The sequence below is a fragment of the Vicia villosa genome, unplaced genomic scaffold, assembly GCF_029867415.1.
Source record: "Vicia villosa cultivar HV-30 ecotype Madison, WI unplaced genomic scaffold, Vvil1.0 ctg.000715F_1_1, whole genome shotgun sequence".
In the NCBI taxonomy this organism is placed as follows: Eukaryota; Viridiplantae; Streptophyta; class Magnoliopsida; order Fabales; family Fabaceae; genus Vicia; species Vicia villosa.
The window spans coordinates 544,280-555,871 of NW_026705323.1; the positions used below are offsets into that span (position 1 = coordinate 544,280).

The 11,592-nt window shown below is 36.0% G+C and overlaps 1 long non-coding RNA gene across 1 annotated transcript; it reads right to left on the minus strand.

Moving 5' to 3' along the window:
* Positions 1–231: 231 nt before the first annotated feature.
* On the minus strand, positions 232–773 carry LOC131630675 (uncharacterized). The gene is made up of 2 exons (XR_009292392.1): positions 617–773; positions 232–524 (listed from the first exon to the last, which is right to left on the minus strand). It is a non-coding gene; the product is annotated as an uncharacterized LOC131630675 (long non-coding RNA).
* Positions 774–11,592: the final 10,819 nt, after the last annotated feature.

Here is an 11,592-nt window from a genome sequence, read left to right on the forward strand (position 1 = left end):
AAAAAAAGAAGCAATTAAACCGCCGGTTTTCCGGTTTTCCCGGTTTTTCCGGTTTTCTCGGTTTTCACCGGTTTACACCGGTTCCCACCGGTTTGATGGCATACCCGATCTGACTATTGAACCAGACCGGTTACCTGGCCGGTTCCCGGTTCGACCGGTCCGACCGGCCGGTCCGGTCCGGTTTTTAAAACACTGCTATTGGAGTATACCTAATAGTAAAAAGAAGAAAAATAACTTAATAACTATGATTTGCTAACTTATTTTATTTCATATCCATCATCTTAAATTACAAAATCATAAAAATACCATATTGAAATTACATAAGGAAGTAAATATATTATTTTAAGACCCTAATATATAACTACGTGACTAAAATTTCTGAATTTAGGTACTCTTTGATAGGGGTTTTTGAAATACCGCTATACATTTACACAAACGTCCGACACATCTATTTACGGTAGGTCTTCTACAATTTTCTTTAATACAATCCGAATCTTCAAAACAATGTCTATTTGTGTGCAATGCTGCAAGGAGAAAATATTAAAAAGTAATGTAAATTAGATTGATTAAAATATTATATATAAAATAAATAAGGAAATTTTAAAAAATAACTTACATTCAACATTTGTTGCAGCAAAAAATAGAGAAAGAATGATAATCATCGCATAAACAAACTTAATAATATTAGCCATATTTCTTAACTTTCCATTTAATAAATGATTTTACTTATTTATAATTATAGAGTTCATCCTTGCTTACACCAATAAAATATCTTTTAACTTTCTTGAAACTGTAAAAGAAATATTTTAAGATTCTAATTAATACTAAATGTCTCTTGTGTATATTAATTTATTGTGGTGGTCTCTTTGAACGATAAAGAAGTCAAATTAGGACTTGTTTTTCAACTAAATTTCCACATATTTATAACTTCTTGTGACAGGAAAGGACAAAACAAAATATAAATTATTTTTTGGATAACACATATACGCATTGAGTGAATGTATCATAGTAATGTATTGTTATATATCACTCACATATATATGCCAACGTCACAATATATAACATTCCATAAAGGATCACAGCCATAAAGTAAAACAATTTAATTTAATAAAACTGAATCAAATTGCCAACTGAGCTGCAATTTTTTTTCTTAGAAACTCCCAGATTATTTACATATTAATTGTATCTTCTTTATTTTTTAGATTAATTACATTTTCTTTTCTTTTGGCTTCCACATGTAAAATGCAGGGTCAAGCACTGTTAAATTTCTCCACTTGTATCAGCCTATAAACAATTCCCAATACATTTGCATTTAATGAAAATATTTAGTCTAAACCACATGCAATTCAAAACACTCTAAACTAAAACTATGTGAAATTATTCACGAAATTAAAAAGGCTATCTAGTCTAAACCATAACATAACCAATTCAAAACACTCTAAACTACATACTTTGGTTTTCATCATTGCAAAAATAGAGAGAGAAAAATCTCATTAAGTAATTATCACCAAAATGAAGGTATGTTCTTTTTTTTCATGTTACTTTTTTCTTTATCTTTTTACATATAGCTTTATGGAAAAGTTTGTGCAGCGAGATCATACGTACATGGAGCAAATGAAACAATTTGAAAATATTTTTATCCACCTTCCTATGGGGTGACCTCCAGCGAAAATCCCAACTTGCCCCTACTTCGGAGATGCATCTTCGAAGTTTTTCTTTTTTTAAATTTTCCCAGACTTCGGAAGTGCACTTCCGAAAATACCAAATGGAGGGTGTTTTCGGAGATTCATTTCCGAAAACACTTTTTCACAATTTTTGGTGATTTTCGGAAGTGGATTTCCGAATTATGCAGAAGTCTCTTTTTTTATGCTTTTCTTAACAGTCCCGTACAAAATATATACAAAACGAGTAATATATACAAAACGAAAACGTCGAACAAAATAAACGACATATCAACATAAAATACTAATATAATAAATAAAATCCGAATAATATATACAAAACGAGTCACAGTGTGCGAAATATACAAGCCAAATACAAGAAAAATAAACCCGAACCCCTACTGGGTATGTCTAACACTCACTCCCTGGGACCTCCTCTGCCTCCTATATGCCGCCGCATGGCCCGCATCACCGACAATCCTCTCCACCACGGCGACTGCCTCTGAACCGCCTTGGTCAATGATACCTCGGTCCAACGCGTCCCGCCCAAGCAGCTCTATCCGCTGGCAGATCGACAGGAGATCAAGGGCATTGTCATCCTAGGCCTGCTGGTTCTCCAGGACCTCCTCGTATGCTGGCCTAGGAGCGTCGAGAGCGTCGGGTGTCATCAGAGGGTGTGACACCCGATAGAACCATGTGACATACCCCTCCACATTGTGCACGTCCTGAGTGACCTGCATGCGACGATACTCCTCCGGGACCACATGACGCTCCCAATCCGCAAATATGCCAGTGAGCTCCACTCGGGTAACTGTGCCGGGAGAAGCCTCAAAAGGTGACCTGGGTATCATCTGCACAAATCCGAACTGCCGCATGCACCGCTCAGGGAGATACCTCACCATGATGTTGGTCTCGCATGCCAACCAGCCAGAATATCACGAGATGCGGTCAAAGGCGACAACAGCAGTGTAGTCACTGAATGGCCTCCAACTGATGTCATCGTGAGCTGTGCGGTCGAGGTACCCACGATATGGTCCCACTGCATTGTTCCCCCTTTGGAGAACGTATCGGGCGACCCTGGGCATGGCGTCCTCGTACGCAGGATCAATGTGGAAGCCGTGGATGCGGGGGAAGTAGGAGATGATCCAGCCCTGAAACACAAACACAATAATGTATTAAAAATAAATACGAACCATAAATAAATGTGAAACAATTAAAATGAAACGTTGAAACGTACCGTCAGGAGTGTGGCGGATCCGGTCAACTGTCTGGTCCTCTAGTTGGAGGCCTCATTCAGCTTCTGGTATAGGTATACTAGAATAGCTGACCCCTAGTTCCACTGGTGAATGGTAGTCAAGTCCATGAAGTAACGGAGGTAGGTCACGTCGACATATCTTACACTCTTGTCCACAAAGAGTGCAGTGCCTACCAAAAACATGAACCAGCACCGAAGAGCGCAGGCACGGTGATCCTCCATAAATAGGCTGTTCTCCGCAGCCTCGGATTCGGCCGCCGCCACCAGGTGGTGCTCGAAATAATCGCTCAATGTGGAGAACCGGATATGAGGCCCATTTGTCTTCCGGCACTCATAATCAGCCATATCTGGCTCCATACCCAGATAGATCGTCATCCACTCGATGGCATCGACCCTCTGGATCCGGGAATGGTCCAGCGGCATCCCCCTAATCGGCAAGTGGAGAAGACACTACACATCGTGCAAGGTGATTGTCATCTCCCCAACCGGTAAGTGGAAAGAATAAGTCTCCCTGTGTCACCGCTCCACAAAGGCCCCCTGCATGCCATGGCTGATGGTGGTATACCCGGTCATGCACAACCCACCTAGCCCTGAAGCTGTCACCGCGTCGTTAAACCACTGCGCCTCTGGTTTAAAGAGACCGAAAATCTTCCGGGCGTGGTTCACCATTTTTAAAGTCTATCTCTCCTGTTACAAAAAAAACAAAAAAAAAACATTGTTAATTAGACCGTTAAGAAAATGTGGAATAAAAAGCTAAATAAAAAACGGTTAAATAATAAAGTCGGACAAATTATAAAAAATACCTCTCCCTCCCAGACACGTCGAGCGACGTGCTCGTGGTAGGAAATCAACACGGACGTGTCAATGAGCCCTCCCGGGTAGCCCTCCTCCTCTTCCTCCTCCTGGTATCTAACTGCCTCCTCCTCCTCCTCTCGTACCTCCTGCTGGCGGGAAGAAGAGACCCGAGCCAGACGACTCCTCGATCCAGATGAGGAAGTACCCTCGTCCATCTGCACGAGTACTCGCACATGACCCCGTTCCTGCGTCGATGCCATCTGCGCCGTCCGCTCGCGTCTAGCCGACGTTGTCTGGGTCTCTCTCCCCTGTCTGATGCGTGCTGGGTTGCCTGCCATATTCCTGAAATAATTGAAATCCATAAGAATGCGAAACAATTAAAAAAATAAAAAAAAATCAATTCTGGACACTCTTCGGAAGTTCATTTCCGAAACTGGTGAGGGAGGTGTTTTCGGAAATGAACTTCTGAAACACCCCTACGAAGCCAAATTCTGCAACTTCCATGGCAGAACCCAAAATCCAAAGTTCTAACATGTTATAATGCTTCTAAACAACCTAAATACTACTAACAACCTACCCCTATATCATTTTTGTAATTTCTAACAACCCTAAAATGCATTTTAATCATGGATCTAAAGATTAAGAAACTTACAAATTGAAGTGATTGAGAAGCTTTTGAATGTAGTAGAGCAAGGAGAAACAACCTTTGATGTAGCCTAGGAACTTGGTTTTGCAAAAATCTCTTTGAGAAAGTGTTGATGGTGATTTAGGGTAAATGAATTGGGGGGAGGGGCTGTTTTGCTTAATCTGCAAAACGCGCAGTATTTCGGAAATGCACTTTCGAAATCCTGTTTTCGGAAATGCATTTCCAAAATAAGACAAATTTTTTTAAAAAAAAGGCGTTTTCGGAGATGCATCTCCGAAAACAATATTTTTTTTGTATTTCGGAAATGCATTTCCGAAACATGGGACATTTTGGGGTTTTCACCAGGAGTCACCAAGAAGACAGGGGGGTGGATAAAGAAATTTCCAACAATTTAGAAATAAATAATTTAATTATAAATTTGAAAAAAATGACGTGGGATAAAATTTGGTCTATGTAATAATCATACGTCATCACTAGCAATACTATATCATTAAAATTTGATTTCATTAGAAGAGGACTAAAATAAAATTAAAAAATTATAGAAAGGACTTAAATTTCGAATTTTAAAATGGAGGAACTAAAACTAAAAAAAAAAATAAAAAGACTAAAATTATAACTAAGCCAATTTAAAATTTTCCAAACTCGAAATAATGATATTTTATTAGTATTTTGCTAATAACTCCTGCAACAATGGTCTTTTGGTGTCAAACTTAAGCATCCTCGTGCAACAATTATATATATCTATATATATATATATATATATATATATATATATATATATATATATATATATATATATATATATATATATATTAGCGAGTTTTTGATTTTCATCCATGTAAGTTTTTTTTGTATGAGTCTCTATATTTCACTTTCGCGTTTGTTTTAGTCTCTAAAATCAAAATCCGCAGGAAACCTGCGGATTTTCCTGCGAATTTTAGCTTTAGGGACTAAACCTCAAGCAAAAAGTAAGATATAGGGACTAAAAAAAACCTTACATGGACGAAAATAAAAAACTCGCTAACTTATAGGGACTAAAAGGGCATTTATGTATATATATATATATATATATATATATGGTTGAGGATATTCATCAAGGAGATTCACTCTCTCTGTTCCTCTATATTCCTGCAGCGGAAGGTTCGGTAGGCCTGCTGCAGAACACAATTGCTAGTCATTATTACCATATTATTTCTTTGGCCAATATCATCAAGGTTGAGCTCTTTCAATTCGCTGATGATACGGTTCTTCTAGGGCAGCCTACATGGGAGAATTCGGGAACGATTAAAGTGTTGCTTCGGGGTTTCGAGCTATGTTCAAGTTTATCAATTAATTTCAGCAAGAGTAGAATTATCAGTATTAATGTTGAGCATGATTTTCTACAGGTGGCTTCTGATTTTTTAAATTGTGTTGTCAGTCCCCCAACATTTAAGTTTCTAGGTATTCATATAGGTTGTAATCTAAGGAGGCTATCTTCTTGGGCATCAGTTTTGGCAAAGGTAAGAAATAGAATGGTGTCATGGAAAGGAAAACATCTAAATCTTAGAGGTCGAGTATCTTTGCTCAATTCGGTTGTAAATTCGAATCCAGAAAATTTAAGAAGGATTAATTGGGTGGCTTGGTCGACTATTTGTATGTCTAAATCTGCTGGTGGTCTTGGTTTAAAGCATTGCGACTTATTCAATAGAGCACTAATGGGTAAATGGGGTTGGAGAATTTTGGTTGAGAAGGAATCTTTATGGCATAAAAATTTATCTTATAAATATGGAGACATCAAGTTAGCAATTCGGGCCGACGGTTCCTTTAGTGTTAACTCAAAGCATTCATTGTTATGCATTATGTTGGGTGCTTGGGGAGCCGAAACCAACTGGTTTCGCATGTGTTTATCGTGCAAATTTGGTAATGGTGTTGATATTGTTTTTTGGACAGATCGTTGGATAGGGAACGAACCATTGCGTAATCAATTTGCATCGTTATTCATCGCTTTGCAGGAACCGAATGTGAGGATTTCAGAAGCTGAAATTTTGGACCAGAACTCGTGGCTTTGGTCCTTATGCAATATCACCATTATTTTGATAGAAACGGAGGCTACAGAGTGCGCCAGTTTGCATGCCATCTTGCAGCATACATCCCATAATCCATTGTTATAGGATCATTTTGTTTGGTGGCCCTCAGTTGCAGGTTCTTTTGGTTAAATTGGCCTTCGAAAGGTTATCTAATATGTTGAATCAGGTCTTAATCTTAAATGCTGGAATGTTGGAAGCTTTGAAGCTCATTTGGAAATCAAAGGTGCCGTCAAATATTTAATTTTTTGGATGGAGCCTGCTTCATTTAGACTTCAAACAACAGATGAGTTGACAAAGAGAGGTGTTTTATCAGGTGTGCATAATCTTGTCTGTCCTTTGTGTCGTTTATTCACGTGGGTTTAACATGTCTGTAGCCACTTGGATGACTAACCCCTTTACAAATGTTGTTGTAATTCGGTTTCCCTTTATAATCGGGTAGAGTACCCCTTGTACTCGTTTCAATATATTTGTCTCTTATAAAAAAAGATAGACGAGGAACTAATCCTAAATTTTAATTGGACTCTAAAATAATAAATTTAATATATGTCCTTTTTTAGAAAGTAGACTAATTTTGCGGAATATTAATTCCATAAATCTTCTTATTATATTAAGAGGAGTAGAACTACTAGTTAAAATTTGGATAAAATTTCCAACATGTTTTTTGTTGCACTGAACAAATTTAAATTTTAAACCCTTTAATAAAATTTAGATTCTTAATCTGGGCATTCTATTCTTGTTAGTGAATATTCATTTACTCGAAACATTTATCATTTGATATTGTAATTAATTGATTGAAGTTGAGGTGTGTTTAATATAAAATATGATTTTTGAATTTTTTTTTATAAGCAAACGATTGAATATAAGAGAGAGGAGTAAGCCAAAAAACAGTTACACTGTGGAAACTAGAATACATGCAATAGGATCCAAAAGCCAATCCTCCCAACTACAACTCAAGTCCCCTCTAATTCTATAGCCAAACGATTCCCAAGAAATATTTTTCGCCAATGCAACAATCTGACTCACACCTTTACAGCCTCTTTTGAAAAGAGTTTCGTTCCTAACAAGTCAAGTGGACCAAACAGCCGCCAACAAAAAAGATAACCAAATTTCTAACTAATCTTTGGTCTGATATCAAGAGCATTAAACACGTCAGATGGTGACAAGGAGAGACAAAAGGCACTAAAGTATCAAGACCCAACCAATAAGATAAAACCTGTTATACATTTACAGCTAGAGGACACAAGAAAAAAAGATGAATTAGATTCTCTTCCGAGCCTAAACAAAACAGACAAACAAGGTTATGTTGACTACTCAAAATCCCTCTATTTGTAAGCTGGTCCCAAGTTTATAGTTTGTTGAGAAGAAATCTTCATGCGAAAACTTTGAACTTGTTTGCCATGTAAGACTTCCACATCTGCTTGAGAAAAGGTTTCAACTGAAGGAAGAAACGTGAACATGCAGCAGACAGCGGGATCAGTCACTGAGTCGCTGCGCTGACAGAAAAATCTACATCTCTCCACCATTTAAAGAAGTCAGCTAACTGTGAGATTGGTGCTAAATTCCATACAAAAGCACCATGAGCCTATTGGAAAATAAAGTTCCATCTCTAGCAATAGATCGTCTAACTCCCCATGTCAGCTATTGAAATTCAGTTTGGATTCACACTGTCAAATAAGGAAGGAAATTAGACCATTAATGGAGTTGACCGACACCGTTTATAACACCAAAAATCAATTGAGGAACCATCTCCTACTTTGGACGAAACACTATTTCCAAACCAATTGTCACCATCCCCCTAGAACCAAGCGCTAATCTTAAATCCCTTCACCAAATAGAAGATTTCTTAACTTGCACTGACCAGGAAGAATACTCAATGAGCCCCTTAGCATCTCCATATTTGAAAGAAATCAACGCAATCCAATTTCACCTTTTATCCGAAAGAATATGCCACCCCCATTTACTCAATAAAGCTCTACTACACATTTATGCTTCCTTGACTCTGAAGCCTCCTTCATATTTCGGTTTGCAAACCGTATCGCACACAACCCAATTGATATGCCTCTTCTTTTTTTCACCAATCCAAAGAGACGCTATTTGAATGTTTATTATTTTCTAAATCACCAAATTTGGGGCCTTTTAAAAAGAAAATAAGTATAGAGGAATAGAAGACAACACTGAATTTATCAACGTAATAGAACACGCAATAGATACATTTATTCCTTTCCAAACTGCAAGTCTACGGCGAAGTTTAATAAACAAATCATCCCAAGAAGATTTCCAACAAGAATTAATACCAATCAGAATCCCTCGAAAAGTGAAGGGCATAGAGCTAATATGGCAAGAAAGGAAATCAAAAGCTGCCTAAAGAAAAGGGGAATTCACATTAATACCAAAAATCTTACTTTTATGAAAGTTGACTCTTAGGCCCGAAGCCAACTCAAAACCATGATAATATCATCGGCAAATTGAAGAATCACGACGCTCTTCAAAATGCTGAGCATTTTCGGTGCATAATTGGTCGACGGCCCAAACATATGAAATGTCAGAAATATTAACACGGAGCTTCAGTTAAAACCTCGAGTGAATCGGACGAACGAATTGTGAGATATGAATTTTTTATTGTCCGAAAACCTGCGGTTCAGCACCATTTTTCACTGCGAAATCTCGAGTAATTTGCAGATTCGACAACTTTCCTCAAAGAATTGGTTTCCGAGCCGAACACGCGGAAATTCAGCTCATACCACTTTCCAAACAGGACTTGTGAATTTTCTCGTATTTCCACCGTTTAAACCATTTTTCACGTCGCACTTCTTTAGAACCACAAGAAACTCTTATTGTTGTTTTTTCACTTTTCGAACGACGAAATAAACGTCGTTAATAACTTATAGCTCAAGTTAAGAGGGCAAATTTTGGGGTGCAACAATATCTGAAGTCACTTATTTAAAAAGAGGTGTCTTCGGATGTGCATCTCCGAAGACACTTTTTTTCTATAAAAAAAAAGGTGTCTTCAGATGTGCAAATCCGAAATCACATTTTTTTAAGAAAAATGTGTCTTCAAATATACACATCCGAAATATAGGAATATTTTAAAAATTTCACCACGGATTTGTAAGAAGGTATATGAATGTAAAAAAGAATTATCAGATCTTATTGGATCCATGAGTGTTAGTGAGGTTAATATGATTGGATGTATTAACCTTTTACCACCTTAAATCGTGCAATTTAGAATAACTTAAAGCTTCTAAATAACCATTCTTATTATAGTGTTTTAATTTAAACACTCGACGATTAGAGATTTATTTTTGTCATGCTAATGCTAAGGAAGAATTTATTTGGTTGGTAAAGTAAAGCATTCTTATTGTTGGTATCTCTTTGATCAGACAAAATTAAATTCACTTTGCTTTACCCTTAGTAAATTTGTCTAGAGTTTCATGCATTTTCTCTACTTCAATTTTTAAAGAGACATGGGTTTCACATTTAATCTATTCTAAAGATTGATTTGTGATATCAACTATTTCATCCCCAAAAATTTTAATACTATTTTCTAGAAAATCAATGTAATCTTTAAAATCTACGGAGATTTTTTCTAGGTTTTCATTCTCTTTACTAAGTTGACACTTAACTTAAATATTTTCCAATAAATTAGAGTTGTTACCCCAATATCATCTTCCTTTGTTGCTTTGAAAAAAATTATTCTTCTTTTACTGTGAGAATTCTTTCAAACGATAATGTTTTGTCATTTCTTAAAATAATACCTTTGAAGTTGAAGAATATGATGAAGATTATTCAAATGTTATTGAATATTTCTAAAAGCTAGAATACTTCTTTGTGCTTCAATATGTTATTTTACTTTGTAGATTTTTCCTGCGATTCAACATTATATTTTATATCTTTTGAATAAAGTATTGGATCAAATTATATAATACTAATTTTTGAGTATGAGATATATTTTAAAAACACGTTGTCTAAAAAAACATCTAAGAAATCTAATGTTTGAGAACCATCTATGAAAATGATCTTCACTTTTACTTTGTGACTCATCTTCTTCAATATGTATGTTCATTCTCTCTTTCTCAATCATGGAAAAATCTCCATGGATCACTTAAAGAGTTTCCCATACTTTATTGGATGAATTACAATTAAACATAAAGGTACTCTCTGGTGCTCCAAGAACTTGTCATCAAGTACATAGCTTTAATACCATGTTTGACTTTTCTATACTTTATTCACTACTTTACTATTTATACAATAAATGGGACATACCATTGATATAAAAATCCCACAATTGAAAATCATTTTCTTCCACACAAAATTTGATTCTTGCTTTCCATGAGTCAAACCTTTCAACATAAAAAAATTGAGGCATATTTACGAAATTTGTTAAAAATCGAAGATACGTGGGCAATCATCATTCTCCCTTCCAAGACAATGAATACTATAACATAAATTAGCATTTGATTCTACTTGTTGGATAAATAACTTCAAACACACTGGGGAGTGAATTATAGAAGTTTAAAAATGTTGCCCAATTACAAAAATACTGATTTATAAAAACGTTTAAAACACTTACAAAGATAGGCAGCAAAATAATTAAAATAAGGAAAATGCAGAGATGAAGACAATGCAATACAACATAAAGAAACAAAGAACTAAAGTACATAGATGTGGGGAGAGAGAGATACACCAACAATTTATATAGGTTCGGCCAAAACACTACGTCTACTCCCAAGATTTTCTTATTAACTGATTCCAATATATTAGACGTGAGATTTTCATAGATTATACGCACAGATATGCTTTCAACTAAAGAAGATATTTTACACTTGGCTATTCTCCAAAACAAATAAGAGATTTTGTATCGGGATAATCTCATATCCAAACAGAGCATTTACTCTAGGATAATCCTAGGTACTCCCTCCGTCCCAAATTATAAGAGAAATTCACTTTTTAGATTCATTGAATAATTAATGTATCTGATCTGTATATAGACCAGATACATTAATTATTCAATGAATCAAAAAAGAGAATTTCTCTTATATTTTGGGACAGAGGGAGTACCAAATAAAGTTTTTTTTACAGCTTAACTCAATAACAAAATGAAAGTCATTGACGCACTAAACCCATGAATTAAAAATATATTTTACTTGGATAATCTCAAGGAACAACATA